This window comes from Aquila chrysaetos, chromosome 5 (genome assembly GCF_900496995.4).
Source record: "Aquila chrysaetos chrysaetos chromosome 5, bAquChr1.4, whole genome shotgun sequence".
In the NCBI taxonomy this organism is placed as follows: Eukaryota; Metazoa; Chordata; class Aves; order Accipitriformes; family Accipitridae; genus Aquila; species Aquila chrysaetos.
This window is the reverse complement of record NC_044008.1, coordinates 41,799,031-41,811,206: the sequence shown is the minus strand read 5'-3', so window position 1 is coordinate 41,811,206 and position 12,176 is coordinate 41,799,031. Positions and strand designations below refer to the sequence as shown.

General features: G+C 40.2%; 1 long non-coding RNA gene across 2 annotated transcripts; it reads right to left on the bottom strand.

The window, feature by feature from the left end:
- Positions 1–468: 468 nt before the first annotated feature.
- On the bottom strand, positions 469–4,635 carry LOC115341353. 2 transcript variants are annotated; one of them, XR_005932384.1, is made up of 3 exons: positions 4,581–4,635; positions 4,343–4,433; positions 469–798 (listed from the first exon to the last, which is right to left on the bottom strand). It is a non-coding gene; the product is annotated as an uncharacterized LOC115341353 (long non-coding RNA). The 2 variants fall into 2 exon arrangements; XR_003923366.2 differs by lacking the exon at positions 4,581–4,635 and having other exon boundaries at positions 4,343–4,573.
- Positions 4,636–12,176: the final 7,541 nt, after the last annotated feature.

Sequence of the window (12,176 nt, the reverse complement as noted above, 5' to 3'; positions counted from 1 at the left end):
AAAACAAAGTCTCTGTTAGGAACCATGTAGTACCAACCCACAGAACAATGGTCAAGACAACCCATTTTTGTTCAAGGAGTCTTTTAAGTTTTTTTAGTTTTGTACCCCTAACTGCACCAGCTAATCTTTTGTCTAAAGCCATAGTCAAACTCTGCTGTGAATCAGCAGCTGCTTTGCTGGTAAGATCACCTTTGCAAACAAACATCACTAAAAATGGGGTAAACCATAAAAACATTTGAAAGCATTCTTTAAGTATTTAAAATATGCCAGCTAGAGGATGCTGCGTAAGACATAAACTTAAAAAATTCAACAGATACATCAAAATACATTCAATTCAGAAATGTCCAGCAGATCTGCCATTCCACAGAACAGAAAGCAGAATAAACAGACACACTAAGCAGTGCTCTTCAACGTGTTAACATGCCCCACACCCACATACTTATGTTAACCACAGCACGAAGACAAACCTTATCATTAACTGCAGGTTTTTATGGCTTGCAGGCTCCACCAGCAACCAAGTGTTGTACAATTCTCAAGGAATTTCTTAGCTTTGCAAACGTTTAATGTTTTTAAGTTACATACACTTAGATATTAAGTTCACAAAGCTGCAAGGTTTTCTTGTTTTGTTTGTCAAGTCTTGACACAGCCCATCAATCACCTTGCAATACTGAGAGTCTAGGACTTTCATCCTGCAATTCGTCTGTATGCGGATCTATCTGTCCGTTTACACAGAGGCTCGTTGATCTCAGCATCTAAGTTACACTGGAGACATTATGCAGCCACTCTCCAGACTGTGACCTGAGGTGCCAAGAACATGAGAAGAATCAAGGAAGCAAATTAATAGGAGTGTTCTAAATTTAAAATCTTCCTATCATTTTAGAATATATATCTTTTTAAACATACATGATGACCATAATATAGACTGTTGTAATCAAAGTACCTAATTCTCTAAGATGCCTTGAAAATCATTGCCACGTAATTTCTGATCATTACTTTTGCGAAATAGCATGCTGCCAACTAAAGGTGGGGGTAAGAGGGACAACAAAAAAAAAGGAAAATCCACTTTGGCGTACTCAACCTTCGTAAGGTTTTCAGCCCATAGAATGCTTCCAATGTCCCAAAGGACCATTGCAATTTATCTTTTTGAATCCTCACATGAAGTTTGTTTATTGGATAGCAAATGTTAATATTTTATATTAACTGCAATCTTTGGTAAGTCTCAAACAGCATCTAGAAGTCAAGTGACTTCCCCAGTTTCTCTGGGAGCCCAGGAGGGCTCTTTCAGAGCTGGAGTCCCCACTCGCTAGGGTCTGAGCTACCGTCTGCGATTACAGCCAGCTGGCACTCGGGACCCCCGCCCCGACTCAAAGAAAACCCAGGATGGCAAGTGATGCGGGACAAGGAGGCCTATTCCATCTCCCTGTACTAAGCAGGCAGGTATCGTCAAAATTCCTGAGAACCCAAACAAAGCCAACAGCATCCTAGTCTACAGCAGTACCAGTAGGTCTAAGGATAAGGACATAAATAAGGGGAACAAGACCTACATTTGCTCTGACGTCGCCTATGGCTGTCACTAGAAATCAGCCACCTCATTTGAGAGTCAAACTATCGTTAAATGAAAACGTAGCACTGCCACCCCTTGGAAATTGCAGAGGCTCCTGAAACTCTTTTGGGCACCCTGCAGACACATCAGAGGGAAGATTAGCCCTCCAGCCATCTGCAGCTACATATTAACAGGGAGAAAATAACAAAAACAGTTGAGAAGAGTTTTATAGGAGAACCCCAGACATAGGCCAGGAAAACCCGAATCACAGCTTCACAGCGGGCAACATCATTAATCTTCTCCCCCTCCTTCACAGCAAGCATAAGCAGAAGTCTTCAAAACCTACAAATTTCTAAAGTTCGGCAGGTAATGCCCCTGACTGCAGGATATTCATGCTCAATTTCTATTTCCAAGACAGTCTTCATCTTAGCTTCAAAGCATAGAGGGAGGCCAGGAGAAAGCCCATACGATGTGCAAGTTTCAAGGAAAAGGAGGCTGTAGATACTACCTCCATTAGCTCTGTGCTCCCACCTCTTTTTTAAAACAGAAGTAATCCCTCCTGATGACTACAGATCTCTCAAGTCCCACCCCCTGGCTTTCCTCCTTCCAAGCTTCACTTGGACTAAGGCAGATTTCTTCTAGCATTCAGCTCTACAAGACCTGTTTCACACCAATGATTTCCTATTATTTTATATGAGTTGCTGCATTATTTGTTAATTTTAAATGTACTGTTATGTAATCCCATCAAATGTACTTTTAATCTTAGGCAATGATGAGAAAGGTATGATAATGAAAGAACAATGCACACTTTAACATCAAGACTTTCTTTTTCTAAAATTGTTAGTAATTATCCTTTATTTTTAGTAACCACATTTAACTCTATCCTCTTCTGATCCAGACATTATACCAGGGCTAAGACCAATTCCACTCTTTACTACTTTTGTAAGATCTTTTTTCATAATGCAGTGCCCTAGGACAGGACCCAATATTCAGCATTAGACTATGCTGTTTATCTAGGGGTTGTTCTTAACTACTTCTCCACAATGCAGGATAATGTTGGATCATTACAGAAAAAGATTTATATATTAAATGTCTCAATAAACTCTGTTTTGCTTTTACTGACTTTTTTCCAGCAGACACCGCTAACATTGGCATGCCTTGCTGTTGTCATGGCAATGAAACGAGTCTATATGTTTTTGGATGCGACTCAGAAATCATTTTATACAGAAATGGGACAACAATTAGAATAATGGACACCGGATGTTTCTGTGCCACCATTTAATAAATGGTCAACGGGGAAAAAAAGAAAGAGCCGAAACAGCAACAAAAGACATTGAACATAAGCTCCTTGATTGGATACGAGACACCAAATTGCTACTTGTGACCCCATCTTGCAATTAGGGCTCTGTGGGTAATGCTTTGTCACTCTCGAGTGTTATTAAAATCACAGTGATCTGCCTGTGCAGTTACTTAACTAGACCAGACCCAGATTTGCCCAAATAAATGCTGCTCTTAATGTTCAGAAATACATGAGAAGAGTCTTGTATTGTATACTCATCCCAATAAAGGTCTTGAAAAAATCATTTCCCTCTGAGGGCTCAAACGCAAGACACTTCTCTTGGCCAATGAGTTCACAATTTACATGAGGCAAAAGAAAAATATTTTAGAGAGGCAAATTTACCAATTAAAAGATGAGGAAAGGAGCTTGTGTCAGTCACTGATCAGCTGTGGAAGAAGCAGTTGCAAGTGCTAAGAAACATGACTGAAGCCAGCCTACACCAATCTATGAAGTATCTGGAAAAATTGACTGCCAGGCTAAAAATACCATTCACCTATGCCTTCTATATGTTACTCATCACAACACTAGCTCTTTTCCTTTGGATCCAAGGTATATGAGGGGAGCTGTTATTAGAACATTTTGCCTGTACAGGGATGCCAAACGTGGAGGCATTGAAATATATGCATCTGTGTCAGTCGCTAATTTCATCTTCTGACTCATGTTCTGGAGTGACAGTTCTTCTGCATGGCACTTCCCGTTCATACCAAGCTGAGCCATACTAACTGTTATTTATTAGAACGCAATCTACAGCCACTTCCACACAGCCAGCTGGCTCTTACCCCAGTACAAATCATCACTGCCACATAATCAGCACTTTCAGAGCTCAGGATTGCAGGCGGCTGTGTCAATTCCTTTCTTCTACTACTGTTGGATCCCAACACACTGTAAAATGATGAGTAGGAACCAGTCTGAAGTAACCTCAAATCTAAGGTCTCATTCAATCTGTCACCATCTCTCCCTTTATCTAGCTAGCCGGTAACTTTTTCACACTGTTACAAGCCAGCCTGGGTGAAACAGTGTTCTGCACCTCAGAAATGCCCTTGGGCAGGCTAGAACAGGAAACATGCCAGAGAACAAATGAGACAAACACACAGGAACAGGACGGGTTTGCACTCGAAGACCATGAATGAGAACATAAAGGGGAAAATAAAAGGATTATACATGAACAACTAAGTAACAACTAAATTCATACACAAGACTAATTCCAAACTAATCTATGCATGGATACAAAACATTCTGAGCATATGTAGCAAGAAGGGTATTAGAACTTCAAAATGATGAGTAATTCACGTTAGCTCAATATGACAGCATCCAGTGCACAGACAAAGTGCAGCTTAAATATTGTGTCATAATTATATGCATAAAGATACTAGAAAGAATTAATAAACGACCAATGGTCAAAGTACCATTCATAGGATTACCACCCCCCCAGCTGTACTCTTACCAGTTGCTCACAATACCTTTAGGACCTTAGGAGTGAGTTTTAGTCCTCCGCTTTCTTTTAAGAACCACTGTTGTGCAATCCTGCAGTTGTGTCCCCACTTCATATCCCTTTAGCAATACAATTAGGAAAAGAAAAGTACTTGTCAGAATTGCTCCCCTCCAGCCGCCCGCAGCCTTTCCTACTCAGTAAGCACAGCAAACCAAGACCTCTGGATGGAAACACAGAAAAGAGACAACACCGAGCTCTAACATCACCTTTGTGCTTGCTACTGGAGCACGCAGATGCAAACAAACTGAGACTAGTTGTCCCTTTGCATTTAAAGTGGAGAGGTTATCCAGCTATCATGGCCCTGGAGCAACAGAAGCAAACAGGCTGGTTAGTCTTGGCAGGACACAGGGGGATGTGCTGGAGGACTGCCAAATATAGTACGCAAGAGATGTGTGCCTGTACACATTAACTTAATGCACAGTAAACTCACCGCTGTTCCAAAAAGGAGTAGCCACAGTATTTCACGAGTTAATATTTACGAAGAGTTGCATCATATGAAACTGGACTCTGTAGCAAAATCACACTTGAGCTGTTTCTAGCAAGCACCAATATTCTGGTTTGCTTCAAGGAAATTCTAGAGAGGTGAAAAATTTAAGGAATAAAGATTAAAATTAAAGTTTATGCAGTCATAAGCACAGCACTGATCCAGCCTCCATTTTCATAAGGAGAAAAAAAAGTAATACTTAAATAGTTTATCTAGATGGCTTTGGTTAAGCAAAAAGCTTCCATTTTTTTCATTGAGGCCATCTGACCTTGAGTAAGTCCCCTTCCTATTTTATTCCTCTCTGAAATGGGCATAATGCCACTAGTTAGATGTATAACTTGCTTTCAGATTGCTCTAACTTTTTGCACAAATGCAAAATGTTACTATACTTTACCGTAATTGTTCCATGCAAGATGCCCTATGCATGATTTCTTTCAGCAAGAGACATTTAGTTTTTTAAGTCAGAATACAGCATTAATTTTATAGAAGTCACTAATAAATATTAAGCCTAGGAAAAGAAGCACTTTATAGTTGTGATTCTTTTATTTTTTCTTCGCAGAATACAGATGCATAAAAATGGTAAAGCTATCCTCAAAACTAACAACATCCAAAGACCATGGTTACACACAATACTCAGGTAACTGCGCCACATGAAGCCTGAAAGATATTGGAAAACGTCTTGTCTGTACAGCATATTCTAATCAATTGTTTAGCATTCTTACAAATAATGACTTCTTCCATTTCCTCTAGGAGATCATCCCTCAGATAAAAAAAGATTTTCCCAAAAGATCTTTTTTGGGAAAAAACCCCACCTTTATTTTCATTGCAGAATTCCTCTTTCTAAACTTGAGCTACAAAAGCAATTCATTTTTCTCTATCATCTTTTCCAACTCTGACAGCTATGTCACTTCCTTGCTCATGCTCCATTCCACCAGTTCACTAAACTATATTTTTTTTTCCTCTTTTCCTATTAGTTATTCCCCCAGTCCCCTAACTTTTTTTTTTTTTCCTTTGGTTTCCATCAGTTCATTGATGTTTTTCTAGTCTTTAACTGGAAGTGAATATTCTAACTGTTGTCTGAAAGCTATACAATGAGGAATTATCTTTCTGCTTTCATGAATCAATGACTACTCTGTAAGGCTAAAAGCAGTTTTTCTCTTCCCATTGTTTTCACGTTTCCTCTCATTCCATTTGTTCTTGCATTCATTTTTTCCAGCAAGCACCACAACACAAATAATACCCTCCCACACCTTTCAGTTTGAGATCTCAAACTGTTTGTCAAAAGGAATCATCTTTCCCTTAGATGGGGAAAACACAAGGTATAAATAGGATAATTATCTCTTCCCAACATGTCTAGCACAGGTTGTGTTCCAGCTCAGCATGTTACCTAATATTCTACTTTTACAAGAAAACCCCTGCTCATACTGGTCTTTTTAGAAAGAGACTGGTAAAGTTCAAGCATTGCTTTTTTCTGCCCCACGTAGCTTCTTGGGCTGCTACCACTACAATACCTCGCTGCTGCTAGGGAAAGAAAGTGTCCACTCACAAAAGAGGCACGGAAACATAAAGGTCACTTTCAAAATGAACACTGGAAAGAAATCTTTCACATGAAGCACTATCAACATCTTCATTTCAGAGAGGTAAAAAATGAAGCCTAGACAGATGAAGCAACTTTTCCAAAGCTATTATGGCGTTTCAGTGTACAACTCAGAGCAGAGCCAGGAATACAGCTCCAGACTCCACAACCCAATACTAGTGTTTAACCCAAAAGCCCAGACATCCTGCCCACAGGCATCTGGATCTGTATGTGCCATGAAGTTCTGGACTCAACAGACAAAAATCACAGAGCAAGCAACAGACAATTCCTCTTTGCCATAGCTAATTCAGCCCTAAATCATCTAGAAAAAGGATTAACTAAAACATTTATATTGTGAAACACTAATAAACACTTCAGCCAATTAACAAGTTAGTAAAAGACCAATACAGCTGTGCTGTCTGTCCCAACCTACTTATGCTGATAAATGACTAGGATGGATGCCACTGGCATCAATACAGAGGCACATTATTTCCATCTTCTGTTCTTGCACGCTTGGTTAAAGGCACATGGCTCTCTCTGTAACTGCACTTATTAACAAAACTCCCCCGCCCTCCAAAAACCACCAAAGCCCCACTCAGCCGTAGAATCAGGCAGGCAAAAATTTGAAGTCAAGATGAGCCTTAGCATGCACAACCTGAAGATATTAGTTCACTTTTTAAATATTAAAGGAAAACAACTGGTTTTCTGGAACTGGTCACATAGCTACCTGCAGCTATTTCCAATTTGTCCTGAATCATCTGAATTAAAGAATTAACTCAAGCCTGAATAATCATCCAGCTGAGAAAAACATCAGAAATTGAGCTGGGAACCTGTTTATTGCTTCTCAAAAATGAGTTGAGGTGTGTTTTTGAGGGTTTGGGGTTAAGTGTTTCTGGTCTTCTGTGTGTTAGGGATGTACAGCAAATGCACATTTGGGTGGTTCGTAATAATGGGTTTGGGATGGGAAAAGCCAAAGGGACAATTTTCTGTGGATATGCCTTGGAAAAGGAGAACACATACTCTGAAAGACATATTCTGTCCACTTAGCTGAGGATGCTAAATTACAATACCTGCTCATGATGGATAGTACTTTTTGAGGTATGACCAGAGAGAAGTGTTCTGTCAGGCTATGAGAGAGGAATAAGTAGCAAGGAGGAAGAGGTGAGAAGCCAGTCAATACACTATGGCAAACTCCTGCACACAGGCTACTTCACGGCTGAGACGTATTTTTTTTTTTGCCCAATTTTTCTAGAAGTGAAAAAGCCAATAAAATCCCATCATAAAAATTTTTAAGTAGGTTATAGCAAGTAAAGGGTGAAACTTTATTCTTTCTTTAATTGTATCTTCTCTTGTAAGAAGTGTTTGCTCAGTCACACATTCAGGATTTGGTATAATCAATCCCCATGCCCAAATGCTGTGCTAAGGGGCAAACACATACAGCTGGCTACACTCTATTTGATCTTCCTCCTCACCCCTCCCTCAGCATTCAGCTGATTACTGAACAGGTTTTTCTTGCTGTTATTTTTAATTCCCCCAAGCTGCCTATTTTTCCTCCTTGCCAAACTGCAGGAGTATTGAGCTCCTTAAAGGCGCTGACTCGCGGCTGGGTGCTGCTGGCTGGGATGCAGGCCCTGAAGGTGAGAGCGGCAAGGCGTACAGCACAGCACCCGGCCACGGGCACCACAGCGGCCCGGCCAGGACAGCAGCAGTCAGTGAGCGGGCAGGCCGGAGGGCCCGGCTGTCCCACGCAGCCTACGCAATCCACGGTCAAACGTCCTTACGTGCCGCTTTATGGCCAATCTGCACGCTGGCCCACTTGCCCCCATCCTCACCCACCCCTTCCACTTCCAGGCAGATTTCAGACACATATTTCTGAACAGTATGTAGGGTCCAGTCAGACCTATTTCTCATGCCAGTTTTTCCTTCAATTCATGGGGACAAACTGCTCATCTCAGGGGATTCTCAAATTTCTCAAAATTCCCCTCTCAAATTTCCCCTCCTCATTTCAGAGGGGAATCTCAGAGAAAGTACTGGCCGGACTCAGTGTGCTAAAACCAGAGCCACAGTCTATCTTCAGAGCCAGCCTCCTCGTATCAGATCTCACCGGCAGCTGCAGCAGTGCACACTTGATCAACGCAGGTCAGCAGCTTCCATCGGAAGAGTACAGCTACGGTAAAAGGTCTGATCTAATACAAGCTGAACATAACTAGAATAGGTTCTTAATTTTGTGTGATGTTTGGTTTTAAATGTTGCCATAAACAGTAATAAAAATTAAAAAAGAATGTAAAGATTTCACAAGGGAAATTATGAAAACAGATAGGAGCCAGCAAAACTATTAAAAAAAAAGGCAAAGTAAAAAAAGAGCAAGACAAATACACACCAACAAATTCAGTTAAAACTCCATCCTACATTTACTTTTGAATTTTCTCCAAGTGTACTATCTTAAGCTCTAGGTAGATAGTGCTAAATCAATTTAATTACATGATCACACAGAAAATAGCATTAGTAACCTTTCGCTCCTCTCCCCAGGAATGGAACGGAACTATTGCACAACACCTTACTTTGAGTAGCTGTCTTTTTTTTGTTTGTTTAACAAAAACCTGTAATTCTTCTAATAGAAAAAAATGCCCAAAATAGACAAAAGTTTTGCTTTCAAATGAAAAGCAGTTCCATTATATAGAAATCTTTGGCTAGATGAATAGAAAGCTCTGCCCATTGCACAGAAAGGGCTGCAAAGGGCATCCTATTTAACCAAGCTGGTGTCCTGAGGAACAGTCCATCAATACATCCTCTGGGTAATTTGCACATTTAGGATGGGATGCAAGTTATCCCCATCTGAACTTTCTGGACACTATTTCTGTACTTGGAATGTTAACAAATTGCTAACAAATGAAAATTCTGTACATAAAGCAACTCACAGGTGTGGAATGTGATTTGTTTGTTTGTTTGTTTTTTACAAATTCCAAGAATTCAGCAAAAACCCAAAACTCTCCCTTCAACCTGTTTTCTTAGAATATTCAGCATAACTTGTTACAAGGTGACATTTCCCTAAAAAAGGTCACTCTTAAAGCTGTGGTTCCTCCAGTGTTCCAACAGTTCAGTACACCATTTTCAAGTTTCCCTTAAGCTGTATCACCTGAAGAAATATTTAGGTATTTTGAAGCCCTCATGCTTGAGGAAACTGGTATAACATCAGTTTTCAGTTAAATCACCAGATGTACTGTCATTCACATTCAGACTAGAAGAGCCCAGTTCTGCAGGCTAAAATTGCAGCTTTGATCAGTCAGTGAAAAAAAGAAGTTTTTATAATAAATATAACATAAATATTCACAAAATCCCATGTGTGAAATTCTACCAGAAGACAACAGTTTGCAGTAAACCCAGCAAAACCTCAGAGCCCTGAATACCACTGAGACACACACAGAACAAGACACTCCCTAATATACCATGACATTCTTCAATAAATTTTCCTCCTTTTAAATTTTCTGTATACCTTCCAAATTCCTCTATGTTCCTATTTCTGAAATACTTTCATTTAAGTGAATATTAGAGAAACCTCATCAATTCTTGATTTCTGGGTGCCAAGCAAAGAGCAGCCTCTAACTCTGTGAATAGTTTAGTTCAGCATGTTATGAACTAAGTACAGAATACATTTTACATTAAGCAGCACCCTCCAAACTTCAGTAAGGAAGTTTTATTAAAGACAGAAATTAACCCTTGGAGTTTGCATGAAGGTCCAGCATGGTCCAGCATTGCCCAGCTGTCCAAGATATAATTAAATAAGGTCTTAGGGAAATTATACAATACTGGGTCTCATTCCAAGTTTTTCAGTCCTTAAAAAAAATAAAGGTATGCAATTAGCTGCAACAGTTGAATACAGCCTCAAAACATCCTTTAATATCAATTGATAAATAACTATAACATCTTGTCATTTGTCCATGGAAAATGCTAACAAGGTAGTGCAAATACAGAACAACTGCGTTTGTTACTGTATTTGTACGTTATTTTTTCTTCTTTCAACTAATCAGCACTGTATTCACTAAAAATGTCACTACACTCTTTTCCAGTTTAGTAGCAAGAGGCTGGTTTTGCCCTAGCTTAGATGTGTCTATCCCTTGTATAGTGTTTTGTCAACTATAAACAATGGAAATGACAAAGAAAAGTGATCCATTCAGGTGATTAAGTGCATGGGAGAATCCATGAACTTCAGTTAAACTAAACTGGTTCAACAATGTAGCTAATACTCAAAATTATCATTTTCCTTTTTCCTTCTAAAGGAATTAGCTAATAGGGCAATTTAATTCATTCAGATTATGTTGTGACTTAGCAGTTTTGATTGGGCTTTTTACAAAAGCTTTCTGTGTTAGGTTGCTTCATTTTATTACTCTGAAGATTTATCTTAATTTTTAAAATATAGCCCTGTTTATGCTGCACATAAGTAATCACAGAAATTATTATTGAGTAGCATAGAGAAGATAAATCAAAGACAACACAATAATATAGTACTGATTAAAGATTCCCTCCCTCCCCCATATTTAAATAACCATCCAGAGTGACAGAAAAGGACACGTCAATAGGGTGAAGGAAGCACCAAAAAGGACAGAAAAATTCTGAAAGGAGCATTTTTTGAGTGAGCTTAGAAATTCACTAGGTCAGTTATCTTTTCCAGCTGAAGCACTCAGTAAGTTCATACTCTCTGCTATCACATGTAGAGTTTATCACACTGATGTACAATTACATAGCCTTTGAAATGGGGTGGACGCTTTAAGATCCTTTTTGGTCGTGCTCTCACATTCGTATTTCAGAATGAGGTTACGCAGTGTTGAATACTGGTGCTAGGCTCAAAGTCCGAGCTACAGAATTAAACATACTAACATGACAAGTACCAGGATGGTTAGTTTCAGCATGGTGACGTGGGAATGACAGTAGACCTCTATTTTCTGTTGCTATGGGGTGTCATAGAAATAAAAATTCCTATTGTATTAGAAGGTATCAACCGGGAACATGCCTCAGGACAGCGGATGACCCCACACCCACTGCTACCACCTACACCTCCCTAAACTTTGCTCCCCCCACTATGCAATACAGTGACCCTTCCCTACCTCTCCCAGCTTCTCCTCAGTGTCATTCCCCTGCTTCCCTCGTCCACAACCCTTTCTCCCCTTTTTAAGTACATTGTCCAATTTCCCCTCATGGCCATCAGCATCTGAGCTGGCCCACCTGCGCTGCGCGGCCAGCCAGCCTGCAAACGCACTTTATTCCAGTTGGCCCCTGCTCAGTCCAGCAGCCGCTGCCTTTCACTCACTGGTGGCGGGGGGTGCCTGTTGTTCAGGCCCAGCACGGAGGAAGTCTAGTGAAACGCTGTGTGATCCAGCTGCTTGAAAATGCAGTGTGTCCTAATTTAATGCTAGCTAACGTTAGCCTCAAGCAGAGGAGAGGCTCCAGCATCAACTGGGTACAACAGAGAAGATGGGGGAAGCATAGGAATGAGTTAGCTTGGTAGCTTGGTCTGCAGTATTTTCAATGCCTGAAGTATAAGGTGCCCACCCTCATTCACAAGCCTTCTGTAGGATGTGTAACTGTACAGAACAGAGAGCAAACTATTCTAACACTTGGAGATGCCACGCCAATAAATGTCCTTAGCTCTGTCTTCTATGTAACTGGTGTCTTAAGAAACATACACCAAGGACCAAAGGAATTAAAATTGAAACTGATGTCACCCTTTCGGGCAGCAGTTGAATA